The sequence below is a fragment of the Salmo salar genome, chromosome 19, assembly GCF_965601325.2.
Source record: "Salmo salar chromosome 19, fSalSal1, whole genome shotgun sequence".
NCBI classification, from domain to species: Eukaryota; Metazoa; Chordata; class Actinopteri; order Salmoniformes; family Salmonidae; genus Salmo; species Salmo salar.
Genome location: NC_138309.1, coordinates 14,552,954 through 14,576,937, shown reverse-complemented (window position 1 = coordinate 14,576,937; position 23,984 = coordinate 14,552,954). Strand labels below are relative to the sequence as shown.

Below are 23,984 nucleotides of genomic sequence, written 5' to 3'. Positions count from 1 at the left end.
GCTAATGACAAATTCTTATTTACAATGACAGCCTAGGAACAGTGGGTTAACTGCCTTGTTCAGGAGCAGAACGATAGATCTTTACCTTGTCAGCTCGGGGATTCGATCTAGCAACCTTTTGGTTACCGGCCCAACATTCTAAGCATTAGGCTACCTGCCACCCCATACCTCGTTCAAAGGCATGCATACACTGTGCATGCCAAACATTAGGAACACCATCCTAATATTGAGTTGCACCCCCTTTTTACCCTCAGAACGCCTGGGCATGGACTACACAAGCTGTTGAAAACGCTCCACAGGGATGCTGGCCCATGTTGACTCCAATGCTTCCCACAGTTGTGTCAAGTTGGCTAGATGTCCTTTGTGCGGTGGACCACTCGATACACACGGGAAAAAGTTGAGGTTGAAAAAACAGTTTTGCATTTCTTGACACACTCAAACCAGTGCGACTGGCACCTACTACCATACCTCGTTCAAAGGCACTTAAATATTTTGTCTTGCTCATTCACCCTTTAAAAAATGGCACACATACACAATCCATGTCTCAATTGTCTCAAGGCTTAAAAATCCTTCTTTAACCGGTCTCCCTTCATCTACACTAATTGAGGTGGATATAACAAGTGACATCAATATGGGATCATAGCTTTCACCTGGATTCACCTGGTCAGTCGGTCATGGAAAGAGCAGGTGTTCTTAATGTTTTGAATACTCAGTGTAGATATGGTGTGTGCAACTGGGGCAAAATGTTCATAAATCTGACCATATAGGCCGATGCATCAAACAAACTACTATCCTCTATTGTCAGGATTCTAGAAGGCAAACTTTAGCACACAACAGTAATGTCTGGAGTTTTACAGTTAGTCCCCAGAGTAGAGAGATGGACTCATTCTGCTAGAATCTTCCTTTCTGACCCGTGCAGAGTATAGAAAGCACTGATCCATACAGATAAGCCTTTGGCTCAAAACATCACCAGCCAACCAAGCACCAGCTCAGACCAGCAGAAGCCATTACACACACACACACACACACACACACACACACACACACACAGCGCGCTGTGGAGATTGTCATGCTGCCTTGGGTGCTGCTGCTGCGATTGGACACCCTTGAACATCCTGATGTTCTGGCTCTTATTTCGTACTGTACCATGTCGCCACATTATGAATACCAATGCATGCAGCCAGTACCTTTCATGCAGTAAAATGCAGACACTAAAATTAGGCCTACATTTTCAACTCAGCAGCACAGCATGTTAGTTTTCATCTCCAGACGATTCTACTGTATGCACATGACAGTTACAGTTGAAGTCGGAAGTTTACATACACCTTAGCCAAATATATTTAAACTCAGTTTCACAATTCCTGACATTTAATCCTAGTAACAATTCCCTGTCTTAGGTCAGTTAGGATCACCACTTTATTTTAAGAATGTTAAATGTCAGAATAATAGGAGAGAATGATTTATTTCAGCTTTTATTTCTTTCATCACATTCCCAGTGGGTCAGAAGTTTACATACACTCAATTAGTATTTGGTAGCATTGCCTTTAAAATTGTTTAACTTGGGTCAAACGCTTCAGGTAGCCTTCCACAAGCTTCCCACAATAAGTTGGGTGAATTTTGGCCCATTCCTCCTGACAGAGCTGGTGTAACTGAGTCAGGTTTGTAAGCCTCCTTGCTCACACACGCTTTTTCAGTTCTGCCCACAAATTTTCAATAGGATTGAGGTCAGGGCTTTGTGATGGCCACTCCAATACCTTGACTTTGTTGTACTTAAGCCTTTGGAAGTATGCTTGGGGTCATTGTCCATTTGGAAGACACATTTGCGACCAAGCTTTAACTTCCTGACTGATGTCTTGAGATGTTGCTTAAATATACTGCTCAAAAAAATAAAAGGGAACACTTAAACAACACATCCTAGATCTGAATGAAAGAAATAATCTTATTAAATACTTTTTTCTTTACATAGTTGAATGTGCTGACAACAAAATCACACAAAAATAATCAATGGAAATCCAATTTATCAACCCATGGAGGTCTGGATTTGGAGTCACACTCAAAATTAAAGTGGAAAATCACACTACAGGCTGATCCAACTTTGATGTAATGTCCTTAAAACTATTCAAAATGAGGCTCAGTAGTGTGTGTGGCCTCCACGTGCCTGTATGACCTCCCTACAACGCCTTGCCATGCTCCTGGTGAGGTGACGGATGGTCTCCTGAGGGATCTCCTCCCAGACCTGGACTAAAGCATCCGCCAACTCCTGGACAGTCTGTGGTGCAACGTGGCATTGGTGGCTGGAGTGAGACATGATGTCCCAGATGTGCTCAATTGGATTCAGGTCTGGGGAACGGGCGGGCCAGTCCATAGCATCAATGCCTTCCTCTTGCAGGAACTGCTGACACACTCCAGCCACATGAGGTCTAGCATTGTCTTGCATTAGGAGGAACCCAGGGCCAACCGCACCAGCATATGGTCTCACAAGGGGTCTGAGGATCTCATCTCGGTACCTAATGGCAGTTAGGCTACCTCTGGCGAGCACATGAACGGCTGTGTGGCCCCCCAAAGAAATGCCACCCCACACCATGACTGACCCACCGCCGAACCGGTCATGCTGGAGGATGTTGCAGGCAGCAGAACGTTCTCCACGGCGTCTCCAGACTCTGTCACGTCTGTCACGTGCTCAGTGTGAACCTGCTTTCATCTGTGAAGAGCACAGGGCGCCAGTGGCGAAATTGCAAATCTTGGTGTTCTCTGGCAAATGCCAAACGTCCTGCACGGTGTTGGGCTGTAAGCACAACCCCCACCTGTGGACGTCGGGCCCTCATGGAGTCTGTTTCTGACCGTTTGAGCAGACACATGCACATTTGTGGCCTGCTGGAGGTCATTTTGCAGGGCTCTGGCAGTGCTTCTCCTGCTCCTCCTTGCACAAAGGCGGAGGTAGCGGTCCTGCTGCTGGGTTGTTGCCCTCCTACGGCCTCCTCCACGTCTCCTAATGTACTGGCCTGTCTCCTGGTAGCGCCTCCATGCTCTGGACACTACGCTGACAGACACAGCAAACCTTCTTGCCACAGCTCGCATTGATGTGCCATCCTGGATGAGCTGCACTACCTGAGCCACTTGTGTGGGTTGTAGACTCCGTCTCATGCTACCACTAGAGTGAAAGCACCGCCAGCATTCAAAAGTGACCAAAACATCAGCCAGGAAGCATAGGAACTGAGAAGTGGTCTGTGGTCCCCACCTGCAGAACCACTCCTTTATTGGGGGTGTCTTGCTAATTGCCTATAATTTCCACCTGTTGTCTATTCCATTTGCACAACAGCAGTTGAATTTTATTGTCAATCAGTGTTGCTTCCTAAGTGGACAGTTTGATTTCACAGAAGTGTGATTGACTTGGAGTTACATTGTGTTGTTTAAGTGTTCCCTTTATTTTTTTGAGCAGTGTATATATCCACATAATTTACCTCCCTCATGATGCCATCTATTTTGTGAAGAGCACCCAGTCCCACCTGCAGCAAAGCACCCCCACAACATGATGCTGCCAACCCCATGCTTCATGGTTGGGATGATGTTCTTTGGCTTGCAAGCCTCCCCCTTTTTCCTCCAAACATAACGATGGTCATTATGGCCAAACAGTTCTATTATTGTTTCATCAGACCAGAGAACATTTCTCCAAAAAGTACAATCTTTGCCCAGATGTGCAGTTGCAAACCGTAGTCTGGCTTTTTTATGGTGGTTTTGGAGCAGTGGCTTCTTCCTTGCTGAGGGGCCTTTCAGGTTATGTCAATATAGGACTCGTTTTACTGTGGATATAGATACTGTTGTACCCGTTTCCTCCAGCATCTTTACAAGGTCATTTGCTGTTGTTCTGGGATTGATTTGCACTTTTTGCACCAAAGTACGTTCATCTCTAGGAGACAGAACGCGTCTCCTTCCTGAGCAGTATGATGGCTGCGTGGTCCCATGGTGTTTATACTTGCGTACTATTGTTTGTACAGATGAACGTGGTACCTTCAGGCGTTTGGAAATTGCTCCCAAGGATGAACCAGACTTGTGGAGGTCTACAATTTTTTTTCCTGAGGTATTGGCTGATTTCTTTTGATTTCCGCATGATGTCAAGCAAAGAGGCACTGAGTTTGAAGGTAGGCCTTGAAATTCATCCCCAGGTACACCTCCAATTGACTCAAATTATGTCAATTAGCCTATCAGAAGCTTCTAACGCCATGACATCATTTTCTGGAATTTTTCAAGCTGTTTAAAGGCACAGTCAAGTTAGTGTATGTAAACATCTGACCCACTGGAATTGTGATACAGTGAATTATAAGTGACATAATCTGTCTGTAAACAATTGTCGGAAAAATTACTTGTGTCATGCACAAAGTAGATGTCCTAACCGACTTGCCAAAACTATAGTTTGTTAACAAGAAATGTGTGGAGTGGTTGAAAAACAAGTTTTAATGACTCCAACCTAAGTGTATGTAAACTTTCGACTTCAACTGTATGTACTTTATTATTATTATTGCCTATGCCAGTCGATAGGCTAATGGGCTAGTACACTGTGAATCCATGACCATAAGGGCTCAGATCCCAGCAGCAGTAGAGCAGAGCGTCGGTTGGGGCTATGACCCAGGAGACAGCCCGTCTCTGCCTTAGCAGTGGTGTGTGGCAGTAAACCAGCCCGATCCTGCCACTCAGAGATACACTCACCAGCACTGCAGAAAGCAAAGCAAAGCAAAGCACACACACACACACACGACATGATACCTTCTGATACCTTCTGAATACTCTCCCAGTGAGCCAGTTCAATCAGTGTGGTTTACAATCAAGCGCAATAGTAAATTATTATTTTTAATTGAACCTTTATTTAACTAAGCAAATCAGTTAAGAGCAAATTCTTATTGACAATGACGGCCTACACAGGCCAAACCCGGACGACGCTGGGCCAATTGTGCGCCGCCCTATGGGACTCCCAATCACGGCCGGTTGTGATACAGCCTGGAATCAAACCAGGGTGTCTGTAGTGACGCCTCAAGCACTGAGATGCAGTGGCTTAGACCGCTGCGCCACTAAGGAGCCCTAGTAGTGGTGTGTGTGTGTGTGTGTGTGTGTGTGTGTGTGTATTCATATCATATAGGCTATGAACACTTGGACACTTCTTGGAATGCAAATGGTTCAAATGGTTGGGCCTACACAAAGTTTCACAAATATACCTAGTCAGTCAGTGCACCTAGATTTTCTCTAATTCTAGCTTCCTCAACCACAACAAAGGTCCCAGCCAACAAAGCAGTGTCATGGCTGATGTTAACAAGTGCATGTCAGGCACAGCAGGCTACTGCAGTCGGTGTGGGAGTCATGGCTCCCACTGCACTCTCTGCCTGTCTGTCACACTTGAAGCATTTGCATAAAGGGCTGATTAGATTGGCTTTTGGATAAGTCAACCATGTCGAACTCCAAAGATGTACATCTCTGAAACAGTTAGGGTAGACATATACCTTATCTTCCTGAAAAACACTACATCTCTAGTTCTCTCTCTGGCCTGGGTTCCATTTTAGAGGACTCCAGTGCTTTATTATATGTTATTACCATAGTGAGGAGGTCGAACCACTCGACCAAAAAACATTTAAAAATAAAAGATACCATAAATTACCATACGCATAAAAAGCTTATTTCTCTCAAATTTTGTGTACAAATGTATTTACATCTCTGTTAGTGAGCATTTATCCTTTGCCAAGATAATCCATCCACCGAAAACATGTGGCATATCAAGAAGCTGATTAAAAGCAGGTTCATTACACAGGTGCACCTTGTGCTGGGGACAATAAAATGCAGGTGTGTCAGACAACACAATGCCACACGTCTCAAGTTTTGAGGGAGCGCGCAATTGGCATGCTGACTGCAGGAATGTCTACCAGAGCTGTTGCCAGAGAATTTAATGTTAATTTCTCTACCATAAACCATGTCGTTTTAGAGAATTTGGCAGTATGTCCAAACGGCCTCACAACCGCAGACCACGTGTAACCACGCCAGCCTAGAACATCCACGTCCGGCTTCTTCCCCTGTGGGATCATCGGAGACCAGCCACCCGGACAGCTGATGAGACCGTGGGTTTGCACAACTGAAGGATTTCTGCACAAACTGTCAGAAATTCTCAGGGAAGCTCATCTGCGTTCTCGTTGTCCTCACCAGGGTCTTGACCTGACTGTAGTTTGGCTTAGTAACCGACTTCAGTGGGCAAATGCTCACCTCCGATGGCACTGGCATGCTAGAGAAGTGTGCTCTTCACGGATTCATCCAAATTTCAACTGTACCGGGCAGATGGAAGACAGTATGGCGTCGTGTGGGCGATCGGGTTTGCTGATGTCAACGTTGTGAACAGAGTGCCCCATGGTGGCGTTAGGGTTATGGTTTGTGCTGGCATAAACTACGGACAACGAACACAATTGCATTTTATCGAATGCAATTTGAATGCACAGAGATACCGTGATGAGATCCTAAGGCCCATACATGTAATTTTGTTGTTTAAACACTTCATTGAAATACTGTAGAATTACAATCATTCCTATGGAGGACTGCTCCTTCTGGGGAGTACCAATATGGCCGACCGGTGGCTTCAAAGCCTTCCACTGGCCAATACATAGCATTGGCAATCCAGGGTTTATATACGTCATTGTTTTTTTCTACATGTATGGACACGGTGCAGCCTTTAGTAGGTACGCAAACCCAAGTCAGCCTGTGCTCATGGTTCTCACAGGGGAAGTGAAATGATGGGCTAGAATGACTTTGCTCATGATCACGCACACCGCAAACGCAAGTTCCTTGAACTTTCTTTTGCGGGTGCCTTTTCATTATCTGGATAGACACATGCGGTTTCTAGCTAACATTACACCAATAGGGGGAGTGGGTTTAAATACATTATTATATAAATGATTTAACTTGTATACAATCGATTACTTTTGGGTGTCAGGGAAAATGTATGGGAGTAAAAAGTACATATTTTATTTAGGAATGTTGTGGAGTAAAATAGTAAAGTAAAGATACCCAAGAAAACTACTTTAGTAGCCTACTTCAAAGTATTTTACTTATTTACTTTACACCACTGGATGCAGCACATGAAACACATGCAGGGGCAGTTATATGATTTGGTTTGACACAGAGACAGAGACACACACAGTGCTTCCTAGGGCAGATAGATGTCAATTCCTTGCAGGAGCCAGGCAAGGACACTGAGGTCAAATGTAAACATATAGAGACAGCTGACGCATAATGGTATCCATAGTGCAATTCAGCAACAGTTTTTGCCTCACTATGAAATCTATATAACTACCACCCAGTGTGTCAACGCTGCTGATGACAGTTGTTCAACTCACCTTCCACAGTAGGCCTACGCATTCATATTATTTGAACGTGAGAATGACACGAGGGTTTGAATAGGGGGGCAGTTAGTAGCCTAGGTAATTGTAATACAAGCAGCCTAATAACCAACAAACGTTGGAATAAGCCTAGGTCAAGATACATCCAGGGTCATGCAGTTGCCTAAACAAGGTAGGGGAAACTAAAACAAACTGCCTCAAGTACATGTAATGACTTTTAAAAGTATTTTCAAATAAGTCATGGGAGTGGCCACACGAAGAAGTAATGGGGGTTTGGGGGTGCAGGGCAGTCATGAGGGAAACGTTAACATTTTCAGCAATGAGACAACACATGGTAGCAGTTTTTTTGGGGGGGTTCTTGTTCACAAAATATAAAAATAAATCCAACACAATATTTAGGCTAATTGGTGCAAATATATTAAACTATTACTTATTTTGCAATATTTTCTAGATATGAACAAATCGCCTACGGTAACAACTGCCCCACAAGCCTATTTTGCGTCGGTCAACTCAAGTCCATTTTTTTTTCTACAATGTTGCTAAATGTGGCGATACGTTGGATGTTAAGGTCTTTACTTGCAAATCATCACCCAACAAAATGTAGGCTATTAATCGCAGCATCTGCTGTGACGTAACGTGTAATATTGCAATTACACGGCAGATGCATTACAATCAAAGATCATGCAGTCAATCGATGCAATATATTGTTAATGTGAAACAATGTAACCAACAACAACATGAATGGGCCAGTTCACGCCGCATTGGCCTTTCTGCAGCATTCCCTTTAAATGTCAAAGAATAACTAATATATATATATATAGTCTATGCTTAAATTATAAACGCACATAGCCTAAATAGACACAAATCCTCGAGACTTACCTCTCATTCAGATATGTTCAGCACTCAACTGGTTTGTGATGGTGCTAAGGCATAGCAAATTCTGTCGAATGCCATGTTTAATCATTTTGTTCAAACGGATAGCTCTCTGACTCATAGCCTGCTTCTACCTAGCAAAAGGATGCCGGACCATTATTCTAAACTGCAATGCAATGGATGATAAATCCACCCCACAAAACACGCATATTGACAGCGGTGTGGGATGCATCAGAGTAGCATAACTGATGGTCGTTTATGGAAGTGAGGGGGGAGGTTACTGTAGGGTAGTGATGTTCAGTTCGCGAATGATTCGTTCTTTGTTAACGATTCTTTTACTGACTCGAGAGTCATGATTCGTTTTTCTAAGTGACTGGTTCGATTGCAGAGACGTGCTAAGACCACCACTTGTCTGTTATATGCGCGCAAAAAAATAGACTATGAGTTAGACAGGAAAAATACATGTTTAGAATTGACAATTGATCGCATGGCGCATGAATGACTGCAATTAATTTATTATTGAATATTGCAATGGACAAAGCTTTGTAAAACCAAAACGTACACAGCCTCTGCTCAACAAACTCAAACTCTAGAACGAATCGTTCCAGGGGCTGCATTTCGCGAACGACTGTTCTTATCACCAGAGAGGAAGAGGAAGAGAGAGGCCCAATTTGGCGGAAAATGGGTCTCCCGCCAGCAGGTGGCGTTTGTTCGTTGTTTCTCCCACCAAGCAAGGAGTTTTTGTATGGATGTCCAATGAGTGTCGAATTTGGCCAACAGAAATGAATGGCTTTTTTTGCTACGTGAGGTTTAATTGATCGAACATAAGTTTCGTAATACTTAAGTTGTTACAAGTGTATTGATATAAGTAGGACACATGACATCCCGGTAACTTTGGGGGGAAAAAACAGAAGAGGAAAGAGGCCACGTTTTAGAGACAAAATAAATAAATGCTGAAACTGATGTTGGACAAATTCGATATGTTAATAAAATTCACATTCGATATGTTAATAAACGAAAATCGTTAAGGCTGGATCATTGACATAAAGCTTATTTTACACTGCTCCAACGAAATGAGGTAGAATTCTCGCCTGCCACGCGGGAGGCCCGGGTTCGATTCCCGGCCAATGCGCCACATTGATGCTGTTAACCCGGATCACTGGTTGCTGGGGAAAAGGAGGAGGTCAAAAGGGGGGTGAGTGTAACTAATGTGAAATGGCTAGTTAGTTAGCGGTGGTGCGCGCTAATAGCGTTTCAATCGGTTGACGTCACCCGAGGTTACAGTAACAATTGTGGGATTATGCCATGTGTGATAACAGGTGACAAATTGTTCATAAGAAACTCGGTTTCCTACTATAGGCAGTTGGCTGCATAGTGATTGTAACTCCGATGCAGATGTGCACGCACCAACATTGTCTATTGGCATAATCATAGAATTACATAATTTGAGCCTGTTTCTTCCTATTCCAATAAATACGTGTTAAGCCTACCTGTTTGACAGACACAATTATGGCAGTTGTTGATTTCGGTATAGCCAAATAGTCCAATACTGTCGCATGCACTGATTAAATACATACGTGTCTGGGAAGGGTTTGGTTAAAACCATCGAGCCCTGGTTTTAACCAAACAAACCAAACCCTTCCCAGACACGGAGGTATTTAATCAGTGCATGCGACAGTATTGGACTAATTGGCTGTTAAAGAAAATGGCAAAAAGGATATCTACTGTTTGCTTTAAATAAATGAAACGTATCCAAATGATATCAAGCGTTCTATAACAATGCTTAACTCGGTGATGCCTTATGGTAGCAACAAGCTATGCCTGCGAAAGACGTGACTCCGATGCATATGGGGATATATTGATTCCTCTCTATGACATCCTGAAGCTGAGCTGCAGCCTATAATATTCGAAGAGATAAAAAAAATTGACTTTGCTATTCTGCCCCTATTAATTGAGCTTTTCTCTTCCTGAAAAGAGAAGATGTTTGTTTAAACCCAGGCCCTGGCTATTCATGAAACGAGGCTAGTAGCAAAGCATCTCTCTCCATTGAATACAGGTGGTTAACGTCAACAACCTTCATCGAATATTCAAAAAAGGGTTTCAACAATGAGATATATGCACCAATATAAAGAAAGTATAGACGGGAGCTAGACAGCCCACCGTACCGCTTTGTGTACAACGACTCCCATTGTTAGGGCGGAGACAGGTATCTTGTCAGTATCTCCATAATCTTTGTTATCACCTTGCCTGGTTACCCAGACTCCTTGTTCCGATAAAACGCTACGCCACGCCCACGGACGTTTCTTCTCTGCAATGTGAGAAGTATTTGGCGAAGGAGAGAGCAGCGGAAGAATTGAGTCTTACCTACTTATCACCCTCACCGCAGTCAAGCAATGCATTCCGCCAAGAGTCGTTCACAGTCTTGTCCGGTTCCAGCCACAACTAGACCTCGTTTCAAATGTATCAAGAAATTATCTTATTTGTATGTCTAAAACATGAACATCGTTTAAAGCATACGTTTACAAGTCTCCGTCACAAATGACAGGTTCATTAACCCCTGTGGTGAACGAGAGGCTGGTAGAATCATGACTCTTTCGAGTTTGTATTCTATCGTTCGCCGGTAGGGGGTCCTGCATGCTCTGGGCATTATTGACTCAAATGAACGAAATGAGTCGAAAGATTCTTTATTTTGACTGAACGAGTCGAAAAGATTCGAGTCAGTAAAAAGAGCCGACCTTCCCAATGCGCTTTATCCTATGGGTATCGAATTACAGCTACAGTAGAGATTCACACAGTCACACGATAGGTCCCCCACAATTTATTCCTTTTTTTGTCCACATATGGCGCATGTGCAGAACTTTTATTTTCACACGAGGTTCAAGCAGAGAGAAAGTGGGTCTACAAAAGACCCGTGTTTGGAAAGTTTCTTTAATAAGATGCGTTTTCTCAAAACTTTGATTGAAGTATGAAGCCTTTATTTTTACAATAGCTTACCTAACAAAGTTGTTCATTGCTGTGATCTTTGTAAATCCAGTTCTATTCACTCATCTATGTTGTTAAATCTCATTGACATGAAATTGTTGTTTGAGCTGACCCTAAAGGTGCTATTCTTCTTTTAGGATAATATAACAATTCTCCAAGTGCAACTGTTGAGGATTTTGTAGCCTCAATACAACTAGAAGGAATCGACATTTTAAACTGTAAATGTCATAAAGTGCATATAAGACCACTGTGTCAAGATGTTACTATTCCCTCTGCTAAAATGTACTGGAATGCAGCCCTAGGACAAGTGAACTGGAATAAAGTCTTGTTGTTGGCTGGCAAATATTGCATATCTAATAAGGTGAAAGAAGTATCATACAAATTCATTCACAGAATCTACTCATTCATAAAATCTTCTATGAATCTACATTCATAGAATTATACATAGATTTAAAATAGCTATTGATAACAAATGTGTATTTTGTGGTTGTGACCTAGAAACTCTTGACCATTTATTTTGGGACTGTTCTTATGTCAGAAGATTTTGGAGTGGGTTAGAAGATTTTATTTTAAAAGAAACGACTATTAATGTTAATCTGAGACTCTGATATTATGTTTTATTTTGAACCAAATGATATGGACCCTGATTTAACTTTCATTGTTAATTTGTTTATCTTTCATGGAAGATTCTTTATCCATAAAATTAAGTGGGCAGAGAACAAACCCCTTTTCACATTATTTAAGATAGAATTTAAATATTATTTTTGAAATGATCAGTAAATGTAAAAACAAAAAAGCAATATGCAACATAAAACTTTTTGACAAATTGAAAATGTACTCGATATGTAATACCCCTGACAGGTTTATGTACTCTTGTTTATATATTTTTGTATTTGTTGTGTTCATAATAAAAAAAGAAATTAAAAAAAGGTTGAAAACCAATGAAACAAAAAAGAAACAAAAAAGTATACCAATAAAAAATAATAAATAATTAGATCTCATTGACATGAGATCTCAGTGCAATTCCCATTCTCACCAGCGGATGGAGACGACCCCTTCTTTATTCGGTGTAAAGATTTCCCAGCAATACTTACCATAGAGAGGCTGTATCTTTAGCTCTGTGTATTCAGCATTGCTTGTGGTACCTGTCCCTGCTGTAACTTGTATCATTTTAGCTTACTTTGTCCTATCAATTGAGCCTACTCATTTCATCACTTCCCTCCCCCATCAGTTTACCATCCAGAGGATCCCTCGTAGCCTTGAGGTCTGTCAGTCCTGGAGTTCCTCTGTGGTCACCACTCTGAACGCCCTGGTGTATTCCTTCTCTCTTCGATTCAGGCCAGACATGGTAGGTTGAATCATAATATAATATATCATATAGCCTAATCAGGTCTGACATAGTACTCTAGGTATTCACTCTCAGATCAGACATGGAAGTTTTATTCATAATAGAATATAATCGCGCCAGATCTGGGACCAGGTTGTAGTACCATTTTCCCAACTTGTAATTTTCAGATTCCTTTGCTACCACATCACTATCAACATTTGTCTGCCAGCATTAATCTACAATGTTAAACATTTTATTGGCTTTCAGTCCTCTCTCCAGTCAAAAGTCCCTCCCAGTGGCTGTGTAAAATCTCTTCCTGTACTGTAAGATTAATTACATATTCATGATTCATGGGCCTTTCAGTGGTCTAGGTCAATTTCTTAGAGGAAACCAGTTCACTCAACTCAGACTCATTCTCAGATTGAGGGAGGGAGAGAAAGAGACAGAAAGGGGAAGAGGGAGTGACAGAGACAGAGAGAGAGAGAGGAGAAGAGGAAGGGAAAAATAGATAGAGTTGGGTGGGAGGTTTTTACAGGACTGAACAGAAAAACCGGGACCTCCAACTTTCTCTCTCCTCCCTCTCTACCCCTCCTCCATTCCTCTCTTCTACCGTCTCCTCTCCCCCTCTGTGTGTTGTGTAATGGTGGGGGCTGGGTGCCGGACAGAGGGAGAAGGGCCTTGTTCACAGGATGTGGCAGGACCTGACTGGTTCCTCACAGCCAGCTGACTGTAGCCTAACTGCAGCTCTGCTCTGGACAACAGGGATGAATGGTGGGAGAGAGGGAGGAAGGGAAAAAAGGGGTGTGGTGCAGAGCGTGAGTTTATTACCCTCATACTGTAGGGATGTACAGTACATACAAAGTTTTACGACTCTGTTCAACACTCTCCCTCTCTCCTTCCAGCATATAGTGTTTGTGTCAGCACTAACAGGATCCATTCTTGAGAATAACTAAAATGCTGAAAACATGAGCATGTCTGTGTGGGAGTGGTGGCAGGAAGCAGGGGGGTTTCACAGTGGAGGCAGGAGACATTCTGGGGAGGAATCACAGTGAAGTGTGGGGTCAGGCCAGGGTGCTGGGCAGGTGGGAAGAGAGGGGGAGTGGGGGTCTCTGTAAGGAGAGGGGAAGGTTGTTAAGCATGTGTTAGCCATAAAAGGGCATTTTTCTGAGATCACACTCCTACACACACCCCATCACCCCCCCTGTTTCCTTCCCCAGATGTGTCAGCACAATCCAATAAGATGACAGCTTCTTCACAGTGAGAGGTTTGAAGTGTGCTCAAAGGGGTGTATTAATACTTTTATTTTGCTAGAATAAACTTGGTTACATAATGCATTCCAGAATAAATTTGGGCTGTATTTTGATGTAAGTAGTGTTTTCCCAAGGCCGGTTTCAGACAAGGAAATGTATTCTTATTTGGAAGCAGTTCTTATAGAGGCCAGGTTTACACCTTTCTTACAATCAGGTGTCTTATTGAATTCCCCATATGACAATGACCTCACCTGGTCTAAAGGTGAAATGACATACCAACAAACCATGGCTCAGTCTGTAGTAACACTCGGATAGGTGGCTAATGTTAATCCTAATCACGTATAGCAGTGACAGATAGCCTAGGTCCTACCTCTCAACAGACTAGGTCATATGTCAATTAGATCCTCTCGACACTCAACTTTTCCATGACTGGAAAACAATTGGGAGAACCAAGAATAGTGGAAGACTATATATTTTATATAGTGCAATGGCTAGTGCAATGGCTTTGATTGAAGGTCAAACATTGAACCAAACCAAATGACCATGACCAAGGATCCACCTTCCCAGTACTTGGCATTCCTGTGTGAGCTGTTAGGTACAGTAGCTTCTGTTAAGGCTAAGCTAAAGCCAGCCTTAGCTTTTCTACATTTGATTTCCCCCTGAATGTTCACTCCACTCCACTCCACTCCGCTCCAGTGCTGGAACACCATATGGTTCATCTTAACCATATTAGGAAATACTGTAAGGTTAGAGAATGGAATGGATTATTTGGTTGTTTCTTGAAAGATTCCGACCAAGAATACGATCCTACCATCACTCCCTTTTCCTCTGCTTTCATGTTATATTTAAAGGTACTGACATGGACTCTAATCAGGCTTTTGGATTTATTGTTAACCAAACACGTCAGGGCCAGCATGCTGGAATATAGAAGAAGCTGGACCTCAGAAATTCAATGTGTGGATATTAGCTCATGTATGTATACTAGACACTGCACAACACATTAATGAGCCACTGTCTGTGTTAAATGTATCCATATAAGTTGGTTTCAGATGGTTACTGTTGAAACTTTGCTGGTAGCCCCGGATAAGCAATTTCTTTCGGGATCTTTGTGCTCTGCCTAAAATAAAAGGTAACCCTTTACATTAGGTTGCTTTTATACCTGTGTGGTAACACTGTAATTACTAGTAACAACATTCTCTGCTGTTTATCTCCTTTATATAAAACTTTCAGGCATCTATAGATTGAATGTGGGCCCTATTCACTGTCGGTCAGTATTTCACTGGAACCACCAGTTCCATCTGTTCAAACAGAGCCTCTGTGACATCTCCCCATCTCCACAGTAACCCAACCCGTCTCTACTCCAGCTGTCAAAAATAATAATAATAGAAAAGTAGCATTCACAGACATTTACGTCAAACAGCTGTGGAAACCGCCGATTTATCAGAGAGACAGTCAGCAAGTCAGCGATCTAATGCATCTAGTCTGTCTGTGGGGGGGAAGAGAGGAGAAGGCATGTGGCGGGCCAACTCATAAACCCACTGACTCAACCCAACTCTTTTCATGAATCTATTTTTCTCTGGAGCTTAATTTCGGTTCCGGTCTTACATCCACAGATCTATCGCTCTCTACACTCAATTATGAACAATACTGTCTTTGTTGAGGCTGATAGTATTGAAAGGAGGAGGTACGGTTATTTAGAACTTTCTACACCGAAAATGGCCAAAGATATACAGGTAACTGCCAAAATAAAGGAAATACCAACATCAAGTGTCTTAATAGGGCATTGGGCCACGAGCCACCAGAACCACCAGAACAGCTTCAATGTGCCTTCGCATAGATTCTACAAATTCCTGGAAATCTATTGTAGGAATGCAACATCTTCCATGAGAAATTCCATCATTTGGTGTTGATGGTGGTAGAAAATGCTGTCTCAGGCACCGCTACAGGATCTCCCATAAGTGTTCAATTGGGTTGAGATCTGGTGACTGAGACACATCCTTTAAACCCCCTATGCTCCTTTAAGACCCCTCTTTCAAAGTCACTGAGATCTCTTCTTCTAGCCATGATAACCAAAGTAATGGGCAACTGGGCATTTTTATACATGACCCTAAGCACGATGGAATTTTTTTGATAAAATGGTTTTATGGTTTTACGTTTTACGTGTCCCCAATCGATTGTGTTTTTTTTTGTTCGTTTATTTGCGTTGTTTGTAACTTATTGTTTTACTTATTTTGTACATAATATTGCCGCTACTGTCTCTTATGACCGAAAGTAACTTCTGGACATCAGGACTGCGATTACTCACCACGGACTGACAGAATCCTTTTTTTCCTTTAACGAGTCTGACGAGCCCAACACGAATTATACACTGCTTTCTCGGGAACAGGCCCAGATCCCCGTGATTTGCATGAAGAGGAGGTGGAGAGAAAGGGGTCAGAGAGCGGGTGTCACGATCGTCTAAAGGAGTAGACCAAGGCGCAGCGTGCTTAGAGTTCCACATGTTTAATAAATATGAAAGCTCACCAAAACAATACAGACAAAGCGTGACGTTCTGGGCTGCTCACAGGCAGCTACACAAACACAAGATCCCACAAAGCACAGGTGGGAAAAGGCTGCCTAAGTATGATTCCTAGTCAGAGACAACGATAGACAGCTGCCTCTGATTAGGAACCCTACTCGGCCCAAAACAAAGAAATACAAAAACATAGAAAAAGGAACATAGAACGACCACCCAATGTAACACCCTGGCCTAACCAAAATAAAGAACAAAAACCCCTCTCTATGGCCAGGGCGTTACAGCGGGCTACCTTCTGAGAATTCGTAGGCGATCGAAAAAAACCTTCACTTCCTCCCATTCTGCTAACAAACGTGCAATCTTTGAAGAATAAAATCGATGACCTACGCGCAAGATTAAACAACCAATGGGACATTCAAAACTATAATATCTTATGCTTCACGGAGTCATGGCTGAACGACGACACTATCAACATACAGCTGGCTGGTTATACGCTGCACCGGCAGGATAGAACAGCGCCGTCTGGTAAGACAAGGGGCGGCCGACCATGTATTTTTATAAATAACAGCTGGTGCACGATATCTAAGGAAGTCTCGAGCTATTGCTTGCCTGAGGTAGAGTATCTCATGATAAGCTGTAGACCACACTATCTACCTAGAGAGTTTTCATCTGTATTTTTCGTAACTGGTTACATACCACCACAAACTGAGCTGGCACTAAGACAACATTGAATGAGCTGTATTCCGCCATAAGCAAACAAGAAAACGCTCACCCAGAGGTGGCGCTCCTAGTAGCCGGGGACTTTATTACAGGGAACCTTAAATCAATTTTACCAAATTTCTATCAGCATGTGAAATGTGCAACCAGAGGGAAAAAAACTCTGGATCACCTTTACTCCACACACAGAGATGCATACCATGCTCTCCCTCGCCCTCCATTTGGTAAATCTGATCATAATTCTATCCTCCTGATTCCTGCTTCCAAGCAAAAATGTAAGCAGGAAGCACCAGAGACTAGATCAATAAAAAAGTGGTCAGAAGAAGCAAATGCTAAGCTACAGGATTGTTTTGCTAGCACAGACTGGAGTATGTCCCGGGATTGAGGAGTACACCACATCAGTCATTGGCTTCATCAATAAGTGCATCGATGACGTCACCCCCACAGTGACCATACGTACTTACCCCAACCAGAAGCCATGGATTACAGGCAACATCCGCACTGAGCTAAAGGCTAGAGCTGCCACTTTTATGGAGCGAGACTTTAACCCGGAAGCTTATAAGAAATCCAGCTATGCCCTCAGACGAACCATCAAACAGGCAAAGTGTCAATACAGGACTAAGATCGAATCGTACTACACCGGCTCTGACACTCGTCAGATGTGGCAGGGCTTGCAAACCATTAGAAACTACAAAGGGAAGCAGAGTCGAGAACTGCCCAGTGACACGAGCCTACCAGACGAGCTAAACTACTTCTATGCTCGCTTCGAGGCAAATAACACTAAAACATGCATAAGAGCACCAGCTGTTCCGGGAGACTGTGTGATCATGCTCTCCGCAGCCGATGTGAGTAAGACCTTTAAACAGGTCAACATTCACAAGGTCGCAGGGCCAGACAGATTACCAGGACGTGCACTGCGAGCATGCGCTGACCAACTGAAAGGCTGGTCATGGCTCACATCAACACCATTATCCCAGAAACCCTAGACCCACACCAAATTGCATACCGCCCCAACAGATCCACAGATGATGCAATCTCTATTGCACTCCACACTGCCCTTTCCCACCTGGACAAAAAGTACACCTATGTGAGAATGCTATTCATTGACTACAGCTCAGCATTCAACACCCTAGTGACCTCAAAGCTCATCAACAAGCTAAGGACCCTGGCACTAAACACCTCCCTCTGCAACTGGATCCTGGACTTCCTGGCGAGCTGCCCCCAGGTGGTAAGGGTAGGTAACAACACATCCGCCACACTGATCCTCAAGACAGGGGCCCCTCAGAGGTGCATGCTCAGTCCCCTCCTGTACTCCCTGTTCACTCCAACACCATCATTAAGTTTGCCAATGATACAACAGTGGTAGGCCTGATCGCCGACAATGACGAGACAATCTATAGGGAGGAGGTCAGAGACCTGGCCATGTGGTGCCAGGACAACAACCTCTCCCTCAACGTGATCAAGACAAAGGAGATGATTGTGGACTACAGGATAAAGAGGGCTGAGCATGTCCCCTTTCTCATCAACGGGGCTGTAGTGGAGCAGGTTGAGAGCTTCAAGTTCCTTGGTGTCCACATCACCAACAAACTAACATGGTCCAAGCACACCAAGGCAGTCGTGAAGAGGGCACGACAAAACCTATTCCCCCTCAGGAGACTGAAAATATTTTGCGTGGGTCCAGAGATCCTCAAAAGGTTCTACAGCTGCACCATCGAGAGCATCCTGACTGGTTGCATCACTGCCTGGTATGGCAACTGCTCGGCCTCAGAGCATAAGGCCCATCACTGGGGCCAAACTTCCTGCCAACCAGGACCTCTATACCAGGCGGTGTCAGTGGAAGGCCCTAAAAATTGTCAAAGACTCCAGCCACCCAAGTCGTAGACACTTCTCTCTGCTACCGTACAGCAAGCGGTACCGGAGCGCCAAGTCTAGGTCCAAGAGGCTTCTAAACAGCTTCTACCCCCAAGCCATAAGACTCCTGAACATATAATCAAATGGCTACCCAGACTATTTGCATTGCCCCCCCACCTCTTTTACACCGCTGCTACTCTCAGTTGTTATCATCTATGCATAGTCACTTTAATAACTCTACCTACATGTACATATTACCTCAACTAACCGGTGCCCCCACACATTGACTCTGTACTGGTACCCCCCCTTGAATATAGTCTCACTATTGTTATTTTACTGCTGCTCTTTAATTACTTGTTACTGTTAATTTCTTATTCTTATCCATATTTTTTTTAACTGCATTGTTGGTTAGGGGCTCGTAAGTAAGCATTTCATCATAAGGTGTATTCGGCATTTCATCATAAGGTGTATTCGGCGCATGTGAATAATACAATTTAGTGTGATTTGATTTTAATGTTTTGATTCATTAATTAACTCAGGAACCACACCTGTGTGGAAGCAGCTGCTTTCAATATACTTTGTCTCCTTAATTCACTCGTGTTTCCTTTATTTTGGCAATTACTTGTATGTTCACTCTGGTTTGAATTGTCACCAGCTAGACTCAGCTACTGCGTACAGACAGCTTAGTACAGTCAGTATAGCGGGCGTAACGTCCAGATCTAGTTTCTTATGTCAGACAGTAATTGGTAGTTCTTATAACAGTTTTTAACACCTGTAGACAGTCTAGTCTGCTGTCTGGTGACTCACCCCATCTACCCCAGACAGTGAATCAGAAAATGACTACAACTGATGATAGACAGACGGACAGAGGCCTCACCTTCTATTGCTCAATGTATTGTTGACTATAGGCCTATGCCTGGTGCAGTGTTTGTTGTGATGATGTTACCAGGTATGCGACTTCTCTCCCGTTCTAGAACACTCTTCCTCAACCTGTGATGCATCAGGAACACCTCACTCAGATGTGAAGTGCAATTAGTACCTCTCTGTCTGTCGGTCGACTGAACAAATTATGGGCCTTGAACAAATGAACAGGTGTGCCTAGCGTGGATGTGGTCTGACGTCATGCAGCTGATCGTCATGGACATCATGTGCGGGTTCTGCTCATTCTAGGTCTCAGCAAGGTTGTGTAGCGGGGCTGAATCATTCCTGTTCCCAGAACAGAGCACAACAGAAGAAGGGATAGTCAGTGGGCCTATGGTATAAACCCCACGGTGCCAACACACACACCGTGCCAGGGAAAGCATGCTAGGAATGTTCCAGTCAGGTTTATGAATGCAGCGCTACAAAAGAAAGGCTTTAGAGAGCCAACACTCTTCTTATGTGAGGTGTACTGTGATTCCAATTCTAGAAATGCCCAAACATAGCCCAATCTAAGAAGCTTTCCCAGCAAAGGCCACTGAATTTTTTTCAGGAATACATGATGTATGAACAGAACAGTAGGGGAAGTTTTTTGGGGGAAGGGGAAGTTTTTGACTGAATATTTCACTCAATAGGTTTCTTCCAAATGGAACGCTGACCTACATTGAGGGTTTCCCTTACAAAGCAGCAATAATCCAAGTGTACAGGAGTAGTAGTTAAACATAGAATTTCATTGCAACCACCAGCAAATATTGGTCAGTTTCTCAATCAATTCACCACCAGTGAATCCAGTATCTTAGGTACAGTACAGAAGGGTGAAGGGAGGGGGCACAGAGCACTTGGCACTGAGTCCTCTAGCCTTTGATTTATTTTGTGTTGAAGGCTCACTCTACTTCCACTCAAATTTGCAACTGTGTGATGACAGATGGAGACAGTGTTTTTCCCAATTAGGGCCTAGCTGAGAGCAAACACTCTCAGATCTCATGGCTCTGAGCTATATAACCTTTTGAGCTAGAGTGTAGAGTCAGCTATTCAGCTCTTTACTGCTGGCTGACACTGAACTTAATGCTAGGAACTGGAGCTGTGAGGACATATGAAATATGCTGATGTCAGGCATGGTTATCAATCATACCTGTATTAATATGAGATATTGTACTTCTAGTACTGTTACTGTATAAATTATGCCATTTTTGGTAAATAACAGTAGTTATCTGATTGTATCAGTAGTAATAATTCAAGTATTATCAGCCCCCCAACCCTGTTAATGACAGTATGATTGTAGTGCCAGTATGACTTGATTTCCATGACGGTGTGTGTGGAGAGGAGAGGATATTACAGTGTTGGTTGGTGTGTGTGTGCCCAGACTAAGTCTGTGCTGAGAGAGCCAACGTTATGAGAGAGAGAGCTGTATGATGTATATTCCAGACCCTGCGGCCCTGTGTCTCCACAGCCGTCTGTCTGTCTACTTTCCTGTAATTCCCCTACTCCCCAAACACTACTCCCTCACTCTCTCCTAGCCCTACCCCCTCTTTCACTCTCTTCTTCTCCTCCTTCCCCTACTCCCCAGACCATACTCCTTCACGCTCCTCCAGCCCACAAGGCATGGAGTCTCCATAGTTCTATATCCTCTCTTTCTCTGTCTCTCTCTCTCTCCTATTATTTTTCTTTTCTTCTTTTTCTTTTTCTTCTCAGACTCCTTTAGGCACGAAGGTGCTCTCTATAGGCCCAGATCTATGTCTCCTCTTTCTCGCTCTTCTCAGTTTTACTCCATCTCCCTACTCTTTCTCGAAATCTCCATCTCCCTCCATCCCTCCCTCCTGACTGTATATCCAGAGCCAGCAGAGTACAGCACATTCTGTTTCTCAAGAGTGAGCTGAGAAGGAGTGGAGGTGCGACTTGGTGATTTTTGCGGGCTTGTGAGTGGTTTGGAGTGTCATGGTGTTTGAACATGTGCTCATCCCTCTGTTTTACTTACTCACTCTCACCTTGATAACCTAGCCTGATGGAACCAGCCTGATTGCTGCGTTTACCATTCTATTTCACATCTGTCTCTCTTTCTCTCTCGCTCTCGCTCTCGCTCTCTTTGTTGTTTCAGGTGCTGTGTAACAGCTCAGGGACCTGCGTCCCCCTGTGCGATGCAGGAGTTATCCTGGGATTGAAGATGGTCCTGATTGTCTACATCGAAAGCATCGGCAGAGTTGAGAGCCTGTCCCTCTGTGGGAAGATCCTCTACCCTCTCAGACTTCATACAACTTTTTCATTATGTTACAAATGGGAACACTTTGCTCTGAAAAAAAAATGCTTAATAGTTTGCTTGAATGACATACTGTGACGGACATTTTTCTACAACTCCAATGGAAAGACTTTGGAACATAGAGCCCTATACATAGTTACTATGTAAAGATGCTTCGGATAAGTGGAATGTGTTATGTAATGTCACTTTCATTTATGGTACAGAGAACAGTGTGAAGAAATACAAAATATATTTAGCTATAGCTGACTTGAGTGAGGTGTTGGTGTAAGCTAACTACCATTGAATTAATCAAGCTATTTCACAACCTCAGCTTTCTGGTTTTGAATTAAAACTGATGAAGAGGAACAGAGAGAACACACCAAAACATTATGTCAAAGACAGAACAGTGGAACCAGCTGTTTGTATTGCTGTGTAGTGATAAAGCAGCTGTCATTGTGAGAGGAACCCAGTATAAAGACAGATGCAAGACAGCATATTAGTATTTCTGAACAAGGGTCCTATAACCATGCCACGTAGTACTATCAATGAACAACATCAGGTATTATGAGGGAAATTTTTGAAAAGTTTTATGCACATTTAATTAATACTCTTGCCAAAATGAAAAGGACGAGCTCTGTCTTCAGAGTTGTGGAAGGATAGGTTTTATTTCAGCCGTACTCTTTGACATTATGTTTTACTTGTACATCTCTCTCACTAATAACACCTTTCCATCCTGCACGGCAGGAAGAGCAAATTAAAAGCATATTTGTGTGCTTGCATCAAGTGTGACTGAAACGGACAACCAAACACTTCCTTGAATGATAGTCATTGATATTTAATTATAGGGACCGTTTTTTTAAGACAACAAACGCTTCAAAGCAAAGATTGCTGTTGTCTTTGGAGCATTTGAATTATACTGAACAAAAATCTAAAAGCAACATGCAACAATTTCATTTTTTTTGTGTTACAGTTAATATACGGAAATCAGTCAATTGAAAAACATTTAATAGGCCCTAATCTATGGATTTCACATGTCTGGGTAGGGGCACACTGGGGAGTCAGGCACCGGCCTATCAAACAGGCTTTATTACAGACAGAAATACTGTTTCATCAGTTGTCCGGGTGGTTGGTCTCAGATGATCCCGCAGATGAAGAAGCCGGATGTGGAGGACCTGGGCTGGCGTGGTTATACGTGGTCTGCCGTTGTGAGGCCAGTTGGACGTACTACCAAATTCTCTAAAACAACGTTGGAGGGGGTTTATGGTAGAGAAATTAACATTCAATTCTCTGGCAACAGTTCTGGTGGACAATCCTGCAGTCAGCATGCCAAATGCACACTCCCTCAAAACTTGAGACATCCGTGGAATTGTGTTGTGTGACAAAACTGCACACTTTAGAGTGGCCTTTTATTGTCCCCAGCAGAAGGCTGTGTAATGATCGTGCTGTTTAATCAGCTTCTTGATATGCCAGACTTGGATTATCTTGGCAAAGGAGAAATGCTCACTAACAGGGATGTAAACTAATTTGTGCATAAAACATGAGAGATTTAATGTTTTTGTGCATATGGAACATTTCTGGGATCTTTTATTTCAGCTCATGAAACATGGGACCAACACTTTAAATGTTGCGTTTATATTTTTGTTCAGTATATAATGTAATTGGGGTCTGAGATGAATAGTTGTGCAAATCCATTGTGATGTGTTTCCTGTTCCTGGTTGTTCTGGTTCATGTAAGGACCAACGCTGGAGTACAGAAGCAGGTATAGGGAGTCAAACATTTAATCAGGAACAGACATGAAACAAGACAGGAACAGCGTCAGCACACGGGTATACAAGAACATATGACAATCAATGCTGAAGCGGGGAACAGAGCGGGAGAACAGACAGATATAGGGGAGGTAATGACAGAGTCCAGGTGAGTCCAATAATTGCTGATGTGCGTGACGGGGGAA

At 43.2% G+C, this 23,984-nt stretch overlaps 1 protein-coding gene and 1 long non-coding RNA gene across 3 annotated transcripts in view; one reads left to right on the top strand and one right to left on the bottom strand.

The window, feature by feature from the left end:
* tlcd4a (TLC domain containing 4a) overlaps positions 1 to 10,842 on the bottom strand; it is a 24,094-nt gene extending 13,252 nt beyond the window's left edge. The window contains exon 1 of one of the 2 annotated variants that reach the window (XM_045702113.2): positions 10,605 to 10,842. The gene's annotated coding sequence lies outside the window, so the exon portion shown is untranslated. Of the gene's footprint in view, positions 1 to 8,246; positions 8,505 to 10,604 lie in introns of those variants that run through there. The other variant, XM_045702112.2, reaches the window with a different exon arrangement.
* Positions 8,624 to 23,984, top strand: LOC106578493 (uncharacterized). The gene is made up of 3 exons (XR_001322465.3): positions 8,624 to 9,435; positions 12,454 to 12,570; positions 21,896 to 23,984. It is a non-coding gene; the product is annotated as an uncharacterized LOC106578493 (long non-coding RNA).